Consider the following 18,931-nt stretch of genomic DNA (forward strand, 5'->3'; position numbering starts at 1 on the left):
GGTCATTTTTTGCTGCAGATAGTTTTTATTAGCTAGTATTAAATCATATGATTAAAAAGTAACTGTAGAGCATAAGAAAAAAATGCTAAATTAAGTGTTCTTATATATTAAAATAAGTTCCTTTCTTGTGAGTGTTTCTGCTATAAAGTAGATGATAGCCATCATTGTTTGTGCACTATATAACATTGCCAATACTTAAGGAGTACACTCTTTGAGGAAGATCAGTTTATGATACAACAGAGTTTGGGGATGTAGGATTCCCTTTTATTTAAACAATGAATATATAACAGAGATATAGCTATCTGCAAACTGTTTCTGTTCAATGCGATGATAAATTAGTTAGTGCAAATAATCACAGCTCCTTCAAAATACCTTACAGCAGTTGTGAATCTGGGTACTTCGGCCTCTGCCCTTTCAGGTAAAATGCTTACACTGCAGTGAGCCAGTTCCTATTCAACTAATAAGAGTGGAATTGTAACGTTCACCCTCTTAAAAAAAAAAAAAAAAAAAAAAAAAAAATTGATAATGAGAAAAAGGGGACCTCTAGGGTAAAAAATGTATTATTGTTATAAAACTAACAGATATTTTACTCTTGTTTTAAGGGACAAATTACTACTGGAAGGATGCATTCATGAAAAGGAGTAAAAGGTAAGATCTACTTTCTGTATCTGTGTTTGCTAATTTAATCTTTTCATGTTCAAAATACTGGGAGGAATAGTTCAGAGAAAAATATATTTTTAAGGCTTACTAAGTCTTTTCTCAGTTGTCATGGACATACATACTTGTTAATTAGAAGGAAGTTATATAAAAGTTCCTCATCAGTCATGCAAATAATATACAAGCTGTGCAAAAACTGAATTTTGCTATTCTTTTTTTAATAACGTAATTGTACATCTTGCAATCTGAAACCCTTTGTGCTCACTGTATGAAATAAAAAGTAATATATATTTCAGTGTTACCAGTACTGAATTTTGTGAACAGAAAAGTACTTCTGCTAGCTCCTAAATGATAGCTCTGTATGTCTTAATCGAAAAAATATGGTGATCTGTTGAAAGACTGATAAATAACTTGAGAAATTCAGTAAACGGCACTCTCTCTCAAGTCTTTTCTCCCCCATCATAGTATGAATCACACAGCAATCTTGAAACAACATATCACATGAAGCATATACCTTTACATTCCAGTAGAGTGACAAATGTGGTATTTCGCACTGTGTTGAAAGAGCGGTGATGCAGGAGTAAGTAGGAGTAGGAAGTACACAGGAGTTATAAAGATCTCTGTTACAATGATCCCTAAAAAGGAATCAGCTAGAGAAATTCAGTTTGTCACCATTTAGTGATTGAGGTAATGGAAGTGAAAATACACATCATTTCAAACCTTCTAGCATGATTGTACTTTTTTGACATGCTTGAACAGGACACAATCTAATCTTGTTTCTGTGTTTGAATACTGGGGCTCATTTTGCATATATTATTGCAAACAAAAGCCAGTATGAGCTTTTGTTGAGGCTCAAGCTCTACATTTTTTCCCCTGGTTCTGACCTGTTTGCGAACTTATTGATGTAAAATACCTCAAAACACAGTAAAAAGTTGTCATGAAAAGTATAACATTAGATACAAATCCACTGTTTCTCATGTAGCACAGCTGCTTTAAGAGGTTGTTGCCAGTTTTGCATCTCCCCTACCAGGAGTTCACAACAGCTTTTGAACCTGGATCATTTCACTGACCTACTTTCTAGTATGATTTCATAACTAATGGGAGTGGTGTAACTTGAAATCAATTGTGGCAACTTTCCTTTGTGAACCTGAGCTAAGGTGTGCTCACACTGATTGTTTTATTTATTTCTGCTCTGGAATCTAACTAGGGGTGTCATAGCTTTTTCTGCAGACGCTGTCTGACCTTTGGTTGATGCATAGAGCATCTCCCTGTAGATGCCACATACTTTACTTATGCACGCTGATCTTTAGATGATTAACTTTTTGAAGTTCTCTTGAGTACCAGTACTAAATGTGTTCTGAACATTTAGGTGTTCTGTAGTAGACATAAATCTACATATCAATAGATGCTCCCAGCTTAATTTCTTAAACTATTTTACTTGATGAGGTAGATTTAGCATGCTCTGAAGTCAGTTTTACTGAAAGAGCATTCAGGACTTTGCATATTTTCAAATTAAAACCAGTTTGAAATTTGATCAGGAATGAAGTGTATTGCAGATGCAGAACTAGAATCTATTTTATTCAGTAGTTAAGTCAAGTTTGGTGGTTCACTGGCTCCTGGGTCACACACCCTGCATTTGCTGCACTGCTACAGCTTTTTGTGAGACTACTTCTGTAGGTTTCAGCACAGCAAAGAGGATTATTTGCAGCACAGGAACAGAAATGATCAGTCAGAGCCTAGAAGGAAATACAAGAATGTCTATGCTGTATTGTCAGAGAAAAATGTCAGGTAATTACTCCTTGAGCAACACCAGGATTGCATTTAACTGATTATTAAGACTGCAGATATTTTTGAGCTTGTTTCTCAACCATCTCTTTCTTCTGAAGGGCAAGTTTATTGGCAGATTTACTAATAAATTTAAACAGCCTTTCTGCTGTTCTGTAGATTAGCCATAACTACAGGGAAACTATAACCTGCACCAGTGTCCAAGTGTGTGGTTTTTGTGGATTGTGAGTGTGTGAACAGAGAACTTAAAAAATATTTGTGTGAGAGAGATAAGGGAGAGATGCAGCTGGAAGGTCTCCAGGGGAGTTTTCTTCAGAGAAGTCACCCTCAGACACAGTGTCACCAATGCACAATTGTGCCTGTACTGCACAAACTGTACTTGGAGTAGTTTGAGGGTTTTGCTTTTGGGGTTACGGGTTAAGAAAGGAAATGCTGCTAACAAGGTTTCAGTTAACGTGTGTCTTACTGTTAGTGCATACGAACTAAAATGTTGTGACTGTTCAATTTTCCTCTAAAATATGAGACCCAAGTCCTAGAGTCTCCTAGAAGTCAGAAAACAATTTGTAACTTTCAGTGGCTCTTGCAATCATTATTTTTAATGAAATGAAGCAAACAGAACATTTTTCTTCTTCAGTTCAGATGTGTTGGTATCAACCTGTATAAGTAACGTGCAAACTGTAGCAAATGATTTCTTGCAAACTGTTCTTTTTTCTGTTCTTTTTTTTTTCATTAAACAGTGCGTGCATATATGTATGCACTGTTGTACCTTGGCTTTCAAGCATCATCTGTTTGTTTAAAGGAAAAGGACATGCACCTTGAAAGTCAGTTGTCAAACAAAGTGCTTGAATTCCAGCTGAGCCAGATTCCCAAAAGAGCAATTGTTGCCAGTTCGTATTATGGAAAAGCCTAATACCTACACACTGTTCTGCGGAGCCTTGTTCACACACTTTAGCAGCCTGAATTAATTCTCATGTTAGAGTCAATCAGCTTGAGAGTTTTCCTGAAGGCAGGTGTTTCAAAGTGCATGCTGTTTTAATGAAAAGCGAAGATAGCTGTTCTCAAGCATGTAGACCTGGAAAGAGAATTTCCCAGAGGTTGCTGTAGATATACCAACCCATTAACAGTTAAATAAGTAAGATTCTCTCCAGTGTCAGACACAGCTGGTAAACCAGCTTTGCAAAGGAAAGAAGCTTGTCTCTCTTCTTAAATCTCTTTTCCCCTTTGTCTGGTGCTGTTATGCAGGCCCAATACTAAAATATTATACTTTGTGGTTTTGTAGAGTTACCATTTATCATTTTGATGTTATCACGTTATTCATTGACATTTTGTTCTCAGTGAGTGCTGTTGCTTATTGTGATGTATTCGGTCACCTTCCTTAAGAAATTAGGAAGGGATTTTAATGGGATTACATTACTGACCATAAAATGAGGAATTTTCAAATTCTAGAAGCCTGATGTACGTGAAATGAAGGTTCACTGATGCAGGATACTAGCATCTGCATTGTGCTTGTTTTGCTAAAGCAGTAAGGAGGAAATGTTTTTTCAGAGGTAAGCTTTTAAGGGGACAGACTGCTCTTAAACTTTGCTTTTACTTACATAGTTAATAAATTCACACAGTAAATTTGTTTCAGTCAATGTGTGTCAACTGTTTTCAAAAATGGTTCTAAGAATATCCATGTAAGGTGAGTTTGGATGGAGATAGGGGCAAGTCAGTATCTCGAGCATGCCACATCTATTCTAAGAATAATAGGAGAATCTGTCAGTGTGGTCTGATTGCATCATCAATGCACCCTCCCTATTGAGGCAACTTGCTTTTGCAGCTGTTTGATATAAATTCCTTGCATATGTCTTAGTCCAGTTGGTTTATTTTTATAAACAATAAATAGCTCTACATTCCTGCAGTGCTTCCCTTCCCTCGGACAATCTCATGGAGCCATTTGCCATGAAGACGGTGGCTGAAATTAGTGGCGTTTGCACAGATGGTGGCCATCATTTTGGAAATCTCATAAATAGGGGAACACGTGGACTTTCCTCCCCCTTCAACATGATCACAATAGATTATCAGGGCCTACAAATCACTACCAGATGATATTAAGTTGCTTTGATAACACTCTGGGTCCCTTCCGGTGTGATATTTTTCTTCATTAGAAAGGATAGCTCAAGCACACCAAATCCTCTTACTCTTTTCTCAAAATTTATAGATCTCAGTCTCTAAACTAATTGTTAGTTGCACAGCATGCCTTAAGCTGTGCCCAGACAGAGCAATTACATCCTCCGGCCCTGATTAAAGGCACAGAGGAAACAGAAGTGCAAAGAAAATGAAACACTCTTGGCTGTTTGGGCAGGATGTCATTGCTGTTGTTTGCCTTTTTTGACATTTGTTGATAAAAGTGAGAAAGGAGGTCAGTTATCCATCAATGACCCTTGTTCAAAGCCAAAGATGTGACAGGCTTGTCTCAGGCTACTGACTCCGTTTATGAAATTATAAACAAAAAAGGGTTCCTAGGCTAACAGGCTGCTTTTCTAATAGCACCGCAATAATTTCTTCATTTTCCCCTGCTAACTTGTATTGCTTTCTACATCTTTTAAACTCAATTACTTCTCTGTGTATAACTGAAAGCACAAAATGGCTTTGTTCATGAATGACCAGAGTTATACTGTCATATTAGCTCTCCAAATTACATGGAACAATGAAAAAGGGATATAGAGATGTTTTTGAATATTTGGACATTTCTTACTGAATGTTTCGTGCCTGTAATCTGCAGTTTTCTAAGAGATGTTTTCCTTTTGTGATTTAGTAACTTCGCTGTTGGCTATTCCTGTACTTCAAGTTTTTCAAAGAAAAATTGGAAAGCTCTATTTGCTTTCACCATATACCTTACTGAGATCATCATGTTTGTGCTCTCAAATCTGAAGCATAAGCACTTGAAAAAGAAGTGCTCAAGTGGCTTAAAAATTAATCATATTTAAAACATGATAATGGTGATAAAGAATTATAACTTCCTTACATTAAATCTAAGCTTATGTTTTCAGTGGAATCCTCACTTAATGTTTCTGATCTACTGGCAGTTATCTATTTATTTTTTTAGTGTACTTTGGGTGGGAAAGGCCCAGTGAGCTGTACTGTATTTTAATTTTATTTTAAATATTTCAGCCAGGACTATCAGAGACTTCATGCTTTACAGTCTGTTTAACCAGTTTCTCTAATTGCTTTACATAATACACTAATGTGGGCTGCTTCATAGTAAACAGATGGGTTGTACAAAGGATCAAACCCATAATCTTGTGGTGTCTATAAGGAGACAGAAACAAACAGCTTCAACATTTTTGAAAATAATAATAGATTTCTAGTAATAATACTTCTTTATTTTTTTCACTTTTATAGCTGCTTTTTCTCATTTAAAGACACAGATGAATTTTCTATTAAATGACCACACCCAGTCCTAAATGCTTTAAAATGTCTGATAAACTCAGATGTACACGATAGCCCATAAATAGTGCTAGTTGTTGATCTCCTTTGTGTCACCTGCACCATGATTGAATGGAAGAGAAATTTGCAGCAGTCACTGGCTCTTAAGATGTCCGAACTTCAAAGAAGTTCAGTGAGCTTGAAATGATATCAGGAAGTAGATCAGACAAAACCTGCATCGGGTGCATCTATGGTTTCCCCAGTTTTAAGTTTTTATGTGGATTTGGTTTCAGATATTCTCTATGTGGAAACTGTACACTTGATAAACCTAGAGCCTACTCCCCCATCAACTTTGGTCCCAGGGACAGTTTTATTATATTGCTGTTGAAGGCTGACTGATCTGGTATTAGTAGGATAATACAGTAAACAAACGGCAGGTCATAAATTAGGGCTTCAGACTTTGAAGTCTTTAAGTGGTTCTTTAATTGCTTTATGTGATACACTAACACAGACTGCTTGATGGTAGAAAGATTGGTTGCACCATGGATCAAATACATAATCACGTAGTCATTGTAAAAAATAATAATGAAGAAAAATCTGTTTGACAAAGTCCATATGGCCAAGAATCCCCACCAAACCTGCAGAAATTTATGGTGGAGCATTGTTAGTATGGGAATCAGTGCGTTAAGACTCCACAGAAGAAAGCAGGAAAGCTTGTCTTATATTCTCACAAGGAGCAGTGCTGAGCAGTACTCTATTTTCAGGTGCACCGAGTTCCTGTTCTTCTCAGATAATCAGATGCATAAAGACTGACATCAAATGATAATTGCTAAATGCAAGTTGCCTCATGATTGAAGTCATCCTTTAGCTAGATTCATCACAGAAAAGTTATGTTCCCTGTCCCATTACCTTTTAACTGATCTTTGTGCACAGACTAACCAGCATGGACAAAGTAGCCTTGCACACAAAAAAAACTTCAACAGATTTACTTCCAACCTGGACTGATGCACAGAGCATTTGTAAGATGTAATTCAGACGAAGAAGTCGATTCCTCTATTCTTGGCAAAAGCTCACACAGATTTGCCTTGTATTGCTTTTCATAGTATGTTTATGTAGGTATTTATCTGCACAGTTCAGAAATCAAAGTGTTCTGGGGTACTTTGGGGTGGGGGCCACTGGGGAGTGAGAAACTTTGTTTTTTCTGTTGCCATGTTATTTAAGAACCTTGCAAGGAAAATGAAATCCATTCTGACAGTCTATTTTCAAACTATCTATAAATTACTTTGTGACACATTTCCTGAAATAAACAGAATGCACAAGGGGTCTGCCAGCTCTATACGTGTCATTTTGGTGCAACGGGTGAATATAACTACTGTTCCTGTAAGTCAAGGCTGAAGTGAGACATTACATGCCATGTGGGAGAGGCTGTTAACAAATTGGTGGAAATGGTTACGGTTTTCAACTTGTCAAGCATCATTTTCTTAGCTTGATGACACCTTGTAAGGCCAATAAATAATTTATGGGGTATCTAAATGTTTCAAATAAGAGTTTAAGGACTAGAGGAAAGAGGTCTAGGGTCTCATAGTTAATCCTATTCGAGCAGCTTCTTATTAAAACAGCCCTCCACAAATTGATTACAGCTGCAATCCCTTTTAAGAAGGATTATTTAAAAATCCCAATTATAAAGACTATTTGTAAAGAGTAAAATACTTAGTGTCAGTTTTGCATGGAGACTGTGGCTTGACTCAGTTGGCAGAAGTGGGTTATCCTTTTCCTGCCTTTCTTTTCAGGAGAATCTGCTCATCGTGATGATTTTAAACAGTGGCTTTAACACAGTAGCTGCAAGGAGGTTAGCTTCTTTCCTTGACATTTGTTTTCCTTGGCTACCTTTGCTAGCCCCTTTGTTGACCTTTGCCTCCTTTAGGTCCTTCCCCTTGACTTCATCTGACATAAAGAGCAGATATTTGAAGTCCAACCTAATTCAGGACTTGGTCCAGAGATCATTTAATAGTGTTTTCCCAAAAGGGCATCTCTGCCATTCTTACAACCTATGTGAGTGAATGCGACAGAAACAAGGGGCTATTATGATGACATTTTGCCTCATGTTAGATGTCTGATATCAGCTTTGAATGACTTCTTTGGCCATTCTTGTGACACATGCAGCAATAAACTGGCTGATGAAGATAATTTTACAGTGGCTTTGTATCACTGAATACTCCAGTGCATGCAAAAGTGCATCACTGTGCAAAAGAACCCAGGCAGGCTAGTGAATCTGATTCAGTGGTCTTCATCTAGAAACATTTCCAACAACCTGATAATGTCATTATATCTTATAATACTCTAGTGAGATCAGAGAGACTCATATAACATGTCTTAAGTCCTTTAAGGAATAGTTTTCACACAGCTAAACAATAAAATACAACATCATATTTGCATTTTTGAATTCAAACAGGTAGTGTGCATTCCAAAACCTCAGCCACCAGGGACTGTTGTTTGAACTGCTGCCACGCTGCTTATTTTCTTATGGCAGGAATGTTTGAAATAGTGTATATTAAATAAATATTGAGGAACAGTCTTAGAAAGAGAATTGGAAATTTGTAAACATGAGTATTTAATCAAGAAACTGAACACTCAGAGATCCAGTCGGGGAGAGAAACATACCCTATAGCCATTTATCTAATCAAAATTAACCAAGTGCTTAAAGAGTGAATGCTTGTAATGAGCTGTTTGTGAATAAGCTGGAAACCACGAGCAATTCTCTGAATACAAATATACATTCAAGGAAAAGCGAAACTGCTTCTGAGCAGTTAGTGAATAGAAAAACAAAAAACAGGTGGCATTTACCAAATAAATTATCTTTCACCCAGTTTTGCTGACCATGACAGGAGTGATAAAGGCAAACAGTGCTTCCTTTCATAGATAAAGAAAAAGGATAGCTGAGTAAGATGGTAGATTGGGCAACTTCTATTCAGGTCTCCATTTAATCACACACTCACCATTTTGTTCTAGTCTCACTGCTTTACCCTCATGTTTTATTCTCAGAACTTAGGGTCACATTTTTCAAGGCTGAAAACAACTTCAGTTAATTTTAGCAGGAGTTAAAAGCAGGCCTTAGCATTCCTGTGTCTGCTTTTACGCACACATTTGTTAATGTATGTAGTAGCAATTCCCTACTTCAGATGGGCACTGACACTGTGTGTGTGTTGAAGGCAGTGAAGCGTGTAAATAAAATATGTAAGCAGTCGGGCTAGATAGGCTGGCTGGTGTCATGGGGTATCAGCAGCAATGCTACTAGGTGTGTATGATAAATAAGGAGTGGATCAGGTATTTATGCTTGTGTTTATGCTCTCGTTTATGTTTAATGATTGCATGAGTTCAGCAACATTTTGTTTCAACAAACTGTAAAAAATGTCTGATTATTGGAAGGCTTTTGAAGTGAACATTTTACTCTGCTATCATTTTCCAAGTAGGGCTATGGAAAGGAACCCATTAAAACAGGTTATTTGTATTTATTTTTATTTTCTGAGATTTTGTCTGTTAGTTTATGAGAAAAAGACCACTAATAAAGCTTTTAGTCTTACATCTCATCTCTATATGGAGAGCCCTGTGGGCATGCACATATCTGCACACATACACGTATTTATTTCACAGGAGTATCTAGTCATCGTTCCTTTTACAGTAGTTTTAACTTTCTGCTACATGTGCTGAGCTGCAAAGTATTAAGGCCTATAATTCTTCAACCCTTTAGATGTGGTTTGCTGTGGGGGGAGGGCTGTAAATCCGTGGTGGCAAACAAGAAAAGCCTGAAGCTGTAAGCAAACAGGAAACAAATGATCTCAATCCCAGAATGTAAACTGCCATTGACAGAGATGCATGAAAGAATCATAACAGGGAAACCTGCTGCAATTTTTCATCCAGTTACCAGCTGAATCGCTGCCATTACACTGAAGAAGCAAACTGCCAGCCCTACTCTGACATGGCAGAGTGCTTTAGATGTCGTTGTGTGCACAAAGCAAGCGTGTAGCCTGACTGGCATTTACTCCTTTTCATGCTTGCAGACTGATAATTATTGTGCACTGCCTCAAGCTTGCAATTAGAGGCCACCAAGAAACAAAAAATAGTTGAATTTCAAGATTAAGCCTTTTGCATGACTAGTCATATTTTCCCAGCATGGAATGTGTTGTTGCCAACGAAAACAGAAATCACCTATGCCACACTGTTACCAGATTAAGGGAGATACTATCTGCAGGAACAAATGGAGAATTTACATATAATAAAGAGTAATAATAACTGTCACTGTTACTGGTGACACAGGTAGTGTTGATGCTGACTCTTGTGTCACAATGCAGCTTTTAAAGGGGATGAGATAAAACACTGAGCTCCCAAGTACTTGTAATTATATATGCTACAGTAATTTTGCTGTACGGATATTCAGTCTGTGTTTGAGCTTATTCTGATTCCACTTTCCCAGCCTCCTCTCCCGTCTCCCAAAGCTTTGTAGTATAAATTCACTGGAGGTTTTCTCTTCCTGCTGCAGAGTATTTCACAAAAAATGTGCCACGTAAAGTGCTTGCCTGGTGTCTCAGTTTCAGTGGTAGGCAGAGTGCAGAAAGTTAGTGAAGAATTAGAGAAACACCGAGGACAAAGTAGAATACATGAAGAATAAGGCAATGAGGAATGCTGAATATGAGGTTTTGAGTATCTCTTTTGCTTTTGCATTTTACAAACCGATTGCTTTATTCCGTGTTCTATAGAGATGGCAAAGATAAATTGCTTTGGAAAATCAGAGGTGCTCTGCAATAATAATCAAATAATTCTATATATGAATGTGTTTAGTGGAATGTTTTTTGTAAAGATACATTGGCTTCACTGGGGGGAAAAATATAGAAGGAGAAGGAATTAACCATGTAGAAACTGTCAGTACACAGTTGAGTTCCATTTAGGAAAGCTCTACCTGCTCTGAAGGTAAACACCTTCATCTTCAGCTCTTTGAACAAGGATGAGAAGAATCCCAGAAATACAGGAAAAAAAATGAGGAGTATACTTTTGGGGGGATGATCTGCTGAGAGACGGTGTTTTGTGGTTCAGGAGAATCTGACTGAGGTAGGGTTGCTGTCTGAAAAGAATTGGAAGAAGCAGTCCTCAGGCTAAGGCTGCCAGAAATGACTGTCCTTAGGTGACAGAAAGCATCTAACTACTTTTGATAAAAAATGCTTTTGTTTTAGAAGGCTTTGTGATCTCTGTACATCACTAGATGCAGTCTGGGAAGATGACTTGTGAATGTGTGTTCAGTGGACTTGCTGAAAAGAGAAACATATTTAGTCTGATATGTACAGTTCCAATCTAAGGGTGTTGTTTCTGCCTTGTGGATCAATTACAGAAATTAACAGTTTGACAGAAAACCAAACCATCTCACTGAGAGGTCTGATTAAGTATCTGAGCTTATGCCACCATCAGGTAGTATCAGTTTCTGGGATGGGAAAGAAATAAGAAATGAGAACATTCTTTTCTGAAGTTGTTAACTACTATACTTGTTCAACTGCCTTGAGAATACTGCCCTGAAAGTGAAGGGAATTGTGGAGAGTAAAGGCCAAATTTCTAAAGCTCAAGAAGTACCATAAAGATATCTTCTATTTGTATTCCACAACTGAGGGTTTGACATAGAACAGAAATCATCCTCAGCTAACCACAAGACCATTACCCAGATTTTCAGACATCTTCTGTAGCTGTTCCAAATGTGTATCAGGAATGATCACAGAGTTCAATCACAGTGTAGATACTACCAAGAAAGTAGACAGAAGCAGAAACACCTGTGTGCTGTGATATTTATTCCAGCATCTTTCTGTCATCCTTGCTTTTTTTATGAGAGCGTTCCCACATCATAGGCTTAATGAATAGGAAATAGCTGTGCATGGTCAGTCCAAGACATTGTGCAGGGGTAGGTATCTATGCATAAATAGCTAAGTATGAAACAAAGTAGAGTTTGGTCCTCAACAGTAATCTTAACTCCATCATGTCTATGCAATAAGCCTTGTAGTATTGTTTGGAGATCTCATACCAATATATTTTGTCTACCAATCGATATTTTAGTGTATGATTTTAAAAAGCATCTTGGAAAGCTGCTGTACTTGTAGAAAAGTATACAATAATGCACTTTGTCTGAAGCAACTGTTAAGCAAAGTTCCCACTGATGACCTGTATCTCCTTGAATCCTAAGTGCTATTTTGCGCATTTAATCACAGCAGCAATGAAGGATCCTCTTAAGTTATAACCAGTGCATTAAACAGTGATGAGCAGAGATCTGAACTGGAGGAAAATTGTTTTGTGTAATTATTTTTATATAATGCAATGCAAGCACAGTGAGGACTCCAAATATTATGAATTTGTCTTCCCGGTGATAAATAAAATTTTCTAAATCCACTGCTCAAAATTATGATCTCTTAGAAGATAAGCCATTTTTTTCTACTTCATTTTCTCTTCAAATGGACAAACACAGTGCCTATTTCAAAGTGCTAGGTCTTCTACATTCACACAAGCCTTCACTGATACTCTCCTGACTGCTACATCAAGTGCATTAACACAAAACAGATGAAGAGAAGGAAAAGCATTAGAACAACTTTTCTGCCTCCTGTTGTTATTGATGACCTCAGCTTTGAACTGGTATGAGATATTTTCACTGCAGTTCTCCAAAATGAAAGTCACTCTAGATCACTTTAGTGATTTAAAGGAAAAAAAAAAAAAAAGATTTCTATTCATTTTGTAATGTAAGGTGGTTTTTCTGTTTGTTTTTTGTTTTTTTTTTATCTGTAGGCATGCTTAAAGGAAGAAAGGAATTAACATCTTGCCAAAATACTATTTTTTTGGCTTGTGATTCTTAGGAAAACTCTAGTAAGATTTCCTATCACTCGTGAAGAAGCAATTAGGGTAAAAGCTGGCAAGAACCAGAGTTGCAGAACTTGTGTTTATCCATTTTTGAACAGCTGTTATTTTCATCCTTTCTGTAAACTTCAAGGTCATTTCTCTGTGTTCAGTGAAAACTTCTGCTGCTCCTAATGTCCAATTGAGTGTATTTATTATTACTTATTTTAAACTCATTGAGGTTAGCTTTGCATTTAAGTCACATGCAATTCATTGTAACAGCTGACATCACTTGCCATAAAATCCATACATACACCTTGTAAATCTAAATGTACCCAACAGTAAAATGCCCAAATGAAGTATGATCAGATGGACACGTGAAGCAGGACTAATTCTTTGCACAGCTACCTGTACACGTGAAGATATGTGTGAATGTGTCTATACAGCATACGTGTTCTTCATAAATAATTCTAGAATCAATGCAAGAATATAATAGCTCAAGTAAAGTCTTTGTATACCTCTTTGGCTACTCCAAATATTTAGCAAGGTTTTCCCAGGCTTCTTCCTATCTCTTGCAAGGCACTTTTTGCTTGCCTCTTGTTCTCACAGAGACTGTGTATAGCAGACTCAGCTATTACAAGACTCATCAGCTTCCTGTCTCGACAACAGGCTTTTCCTTCTCCCTTTAGTCTTAAAAATGCACATTTCACTGTCATCCTGAAACTGCTTAGGGTATGTTCACACTTATAGCATCATAGCTCTTGTCAGCAGATGGGAAACCGAGTTTCCCAGAATGAAGGAAAAAAAATAGCAGATTTTCTATATGGGAAAAACATGGGAATAAAATTTTCATTTCCAATCTGAGAGAGCTGTCTAGAATAACCTGCCATCCTAAGTCTTTCAAAACCCAGCGATGGCTTATATCGAAAGATCTTGTAGTATATACCAGAATAAAATGCTACCTTTTCTTTGATGGACTCAGAGACCTCTTGTGTGGGAAAATGCCACATGGCTCCTAGTAATCACTCTTATACAATTTGGGAATCCAGTGGATAGGATCAGTGATAATGGCTTACGTGTGCTTTAGCTGACTTCTCAGAAGCATCAAATGGTGGAACTGTCAACTTTGAATTAGGGTAGCACCTTTTCAGATCACAGTAACCACACACTTTTCCAGATTGTGAAGAATTCCTGCTGGGGTTCCTTTGCTTGTCCATCACGGATGCCTGTGCTTCATGACCACAGTTCACTTTGCTCACAGTGCTGTGTCCAACCAGTGCTGAGCAGCGTAACAAGCGTACACAAAAGCATAAGTTTCAGGCCTTAAGGAGAGGTGAGAATGGTGGAAATATACAACCAGCTTTGAGGTGCTTCAATGGAAGTCGTACAGATCACAATAAAATTTTTTAGAGTATACTCTTTATGTATTTACTTTTAAAATAAGCTTTGGATTCAAAAAACATCTCCTCTACAAATACCTTTACAGTATTATTTATCAAGAATAGCTGTTTGCAGGATGGCAAATGCTTGCAGTTCGGTCCTTCCTCTATTTCTAGAAGTAGTGATTGGTGCATTGCTTGTCAGGAATGCTAAATTTGCTAAATAAAAAATACTTTAAGTTGTGGTCCCTGAAGGAAGCTGTTTGTAATTTAGTATGTAAGCAAATAAATATATAGATGTGTATGCATATGTAGGTGTGTGTACGCACATGGAGATCTGATTTTCATCTTAGTTTATACTAAGTCAGGTCTCACTGGGTCTGTAAAGTGTGGTTAGTTTGGGCCTGAATGCTTACTGGAAAAGAGCCTTACATTCTATGTAAGAGACTGGTCTTATTGCAATTCAATGGGATTTTCATCATGATTTTAATAGGATTAACATTTCACTCTTACTGTAATGTAAAATGGCTTTAATGTGAACCAGAATCGGTCATATACTGTTATATACATGCATACTTGTATGATCAGATTTACCTTTAGTGTGATAATATTTCAATTCTATTCATATCAAGTTGCTGTATCTCTAAACTGAATATTTCGTACTGTTTGGAGTAAATTGCAAGGTTCTTATCCATAGCACTGGCTTTATTGTTCTGCCAGGATGTCCTCTTTTGTCATAAAAACAATAACTTGGTGTAAGTAGTACTTTTTAGGTTTACTAATCAGACAGATTAATTATATCTTTTAATCTGGGTCAGTCTGTTCTTGCTTATTATAATTTGGCTCCAAGTCCCCCCAGAAGAGGAATTATTTGCAAATAATTTAGTGGCAGACTCACCCTCATACAAACACTAAAAGAACTATTGAAAGGCCCAGCAAAATTTCCCTGGAATTTTAAATTCAATTCCACGATATATTTCCTAGAAGGAATATTCCACATTCCTTAAACCTTGGAATGAACGTGTGTGTGTGTGTGTGTGTATGTCTGTGTCTTCAGGTGAACACATAAAAGGAGCAGATAAACAAGGCATGGGGTCTTTCCTGTATTTAGCTGAGACTGTCTAGACAGGGCACTCTTCCTTATTCAGGAAACTTATAGAATAAACTTAGAGAGAGCATACCAATATTCAAATTTTATCTTAGCTGCCATGTGTGTACAATCCCTGCTTAGATTGCTAACTGGGGTGATTATTGCTGACTGAAGCTGTTAATGTTTTGGTTGGATGTTTGTCTTTTCGAAAATGGACTGAAACATTTTTCCCTATAGGCTACTGAATTTTCATTGCATGTTAACTGGTTAGGTTATTTTCCAACTTCTCCATGATCCAGTAGTGAGAGAAAGTAGCTACTATGAAAAGAGAATTTGCAAAAGAATATGCTAATTTGTCATGGGCATTTGACATTTACTTGATGCCTAGAGTTTTGAGGGAGGTTTTGTTTGTTTGTTTGTTTTTGCATACTCATTTGGAGGGAACTCTGTTTACAGCTTGAGGTTTAGACCTGGGTGTACATTATAATCAGTACAGGACATCTGCCTTCAGGAGCAGTAACTTTACAGTATCAACATAAAGCTTCAAAATAAGTTTGTAGAAAGAGTTGTTGTTCTCATCTGTTTGGAAACGTAACCATACCTACAGGAAATATTTTTTTTCTTCAGATTGAACATTTGTTTCAGTGCAGCTGCATGAAGACGTAATTAAAAAACATGGGCTAGACTGTTATCAAGTAGCCAAAAGGTAGTCCAAAGTTATACCTACATTTCAATAGATGACTTGTCAATAAAAGGAGTTTTAACATAAATTGACAAAATGAGTTTTAACATAAATTATGCATTTATGAAGGAAAAGCATATTGGAAGGGCTTTTTTGATAAATACAATGCAAGAAATTGTTTCATTTGGGTAGAGAGAGAGTTTAAAAATACAGCCGCATGCAGAATTCTTAAGAAACTACAGCTGACAGTTAAAGAGGAAACCTAAAACAGGATTACAAAAATTGATCAGATGGTGCAGAATGGTTGACATTAATGTGTGTACTGCTTTGTTTTGACTCTAGACTGTGGAGGAGTTTTCTTATACAGAAAATTTCATCTACTTGTTCTTGTCTCCTCACACAGTCAAATATTTTGTGAGACAGATCAAAAACCCTCTTTGACAAGCTCATTCCCACGCTTCTGCTTTTTAACCTGCTTTCTTTTATTGTGTTTCTCTTTTCCTAGAGGCTTGTTCAGTTAAAGAAATCTGTGCTTGAAATCTATTTCAGTAGCTATATAACTCTTGGGCAAACAGTATTTATATGAAATATGGAAATGGAGTTAAAAAATAACAAGGGATGTAATAGGGCAAGTTCCATTAGGCTGCCAGCTATGTTTGGGAGCGTGGAGTAGCGTTGACGTTGGCTTTGGTTGAAGCACTCAATGTGAGGATGTTCCTGGATGCATTATTTCTGTGTAATCCGAGTTGCACTCGGTAACACTATCAACGACTTCTCTTATGCTCCAGGATCTTTCACATTACAAAGAATGTGTTATTTGTTGGTAAAAATCTTCGATCACTATACAAAAAAATGTAATGTGACACTCACAATTCAAAAAAATAATATATGTGTATAGCATTTGAACAGACAGGCTTTTTCAGTGAAGCAGGATTTCACTACCTGCATGTACAGGCCCAAATGATATGTTGTTATAAGAACTTCACCTTAGAAGGTAATAGCCTTCATCACATCTTACCATCACAAAACAGTTGTGCCGTGAGTATGTTCTCTACTATGACACACTTATTCATTATTCTGGTAGTGAACCACAAAATGAATATGCTTATAAAATGCATCCTGGGATAATGTACTTATATTGCTCTGTGGAGAGCCCTTGTGATCAAATGTAAGAAGGCAGAGTTTTTGGAGTATGGCAGTGAGAATGAAAGGATACTATTTAACAGTTCACATGAAGCAATGGAACTTAGGTACAAAATTCAGTAGTGCATATTAAGGCCTGTTTATCTCAAGAATCCTATCCATGCCAAGGCTTGTTTCAGAAGAAGAGAGGACATCAAGTTTCTCTATTAACAGAGATACAAATTCAGAAACGCCGTGTAAATAACAAAAATGCATACCAAAATAAAATGATTTATATTCCAAGGATTGTAGGATTAACTAATTTGCCTTTCTTTTTCTGCTAACTTTCTACCTTGCAATTTATGATAATTGATGCACCTCCACAAATGATATTAACTGGATCAAAATTGTCATGGAGTACTACAGAGCATAGGCATGGAATCTGAAGACATCACACGTACATCGATCACATCTCTATGGTCTGTGAGTCTCTTTCTTCACATGCACTCTTTACTCTTATAGAAGTATACTCTTACATCCTCTTTACTCTTACAGATGTATCAGCTTGTTACAATTCAGGTTTAGTAACTTCAGGTGCTAATGACTTTCCCCAGTGGGGAATATTTGCCCTCTCTGAAGTTCAACCACTGCCATGTCACTTCCGTTTGGTTTTTTTTATTCTGAACTTCTTACAAAATCTCAGTTTAGATACTATTTGGTAGTTTTATTTTTTCACCACTGCATAAATAATCAACTTAAATAACCATTGTACATTACCATCATATATTATATAAATGTTTCTGTGTTCATATAAATGTACACCAATAGTGTATATACATCAGACTATATGAAAAGCTGTGCAAGTGGCTAGCATGATGTCTGCTATATGAAGTGTGATAATTGATAATAGTCAAATATAAGGACTGCAGAGAGTTACTAGACTGTGTTAATTAACATGTACAGTGTGCAGCAGCCATCAGTCAGGGTTGAATCTCTTTGTGAAATTGTCTTTCTGTTGAGTTTGTTTTGGTTTTTTTTCAATCCACCATTACATTTACATGGTTTTTTTATCCAGTGATCTCGAGCATATTTTGATGCCTTAACCCATGCTGCTGAGTAGTCTCTTACCTTTCTAACTTGTGCATTTTCCAGTTAATAAGCAAGGCATTGCTAGGTTGATGCCCTCTGGTCAACCCATAGGATTATGTTCAAAATTACCTGTAATGTAAGTGTAATCAGTCTGATTTCACTGATAAAGAAACTGAGGCAACAGTTTGACACGTTCATCAGAAGGGAAGTCTTCCACACGGTGTTGGCATTTGAAGAACAACACCGGTTTCTCTTTTCTCATTTCATTCTTTTCTGCCAGCCTCAAGCTGTAGTTCATCTATTCCCTCTTCCCTTGTGCTGACACAAAAGTTGATGCACCCCTACTTGTTGCAGACATATTTATAGCATCATTCAACAGAATAGTTTTGTCTTGCTTTGTTGACAATTATATTTAAAGGCATTAGAAAACACTCGTTTTTTGAGCTGTAACTGGGTGCCATGCATTCCATAAACCTGAGTATGGTGCAACTTTAATGTACACATCAGCACTATATAAATGTCCATTTTGTAAAAAGGTAAATATATATGCAATATGAAAAATGTGTTCTTTTAGAAAAGTCTTATCAATGAATTTGTGGCCTTATTTTAATAATAAACACCTGTTTCATCATCAGTACTTCATAACAGCTGTAGCTGCTTGAGCCAGAAAACTATTTTGTAACCAAAGGCTGCTACAGTCTTAAACAGAGCCCACATTGATTTTTTTGGAGTTTCCGTGGATTTTAAAATGTCATTTTGTATCTGATCATGGCTATTAATTGTCCTTAGGAAATCAGAGTGATGAAACCAAGTGATCAAAGTATAAAAGCAAATAAATATTCCATAGAAAATGCTTCTAAG

General features: G+C 36.8%; 1 long non-coding RNA gene across 1 annotated transcript in view; it reads left to right on the forward strand.

The window, feature by feature from the left end:
• LOC116243891 (uncharacterized) overlaps positions 1–18,931 on the forward strand; it is a 284,812-nt gene that overhangs the window by 216,463 nt on the left and 49,418 nt on the right. The window contains exon 6 of the long non-coding RNA XR_016470888.1: positions 603–648. This is a non-coding gene — a long non-coding RNA (uncharacterized LOC116243891). The remainder of the gene's footprint in view (positions 1–602; positions 649–18,931) is intronic.

This window comes from Phasianus colchicus, chromosome 13 (assembly GCF_987193195.1).
Source record: "Phasianus colchicus chromosome 13, bPhaCol1.hap1.1, whole genome shotgun sequence".
Classification (NCBI taxonomy): Eukaryota; Metazoa; Chordata; class Aves; order Galliformes; family Phasianidae; genus Phasianus; species Phasianus colchicus.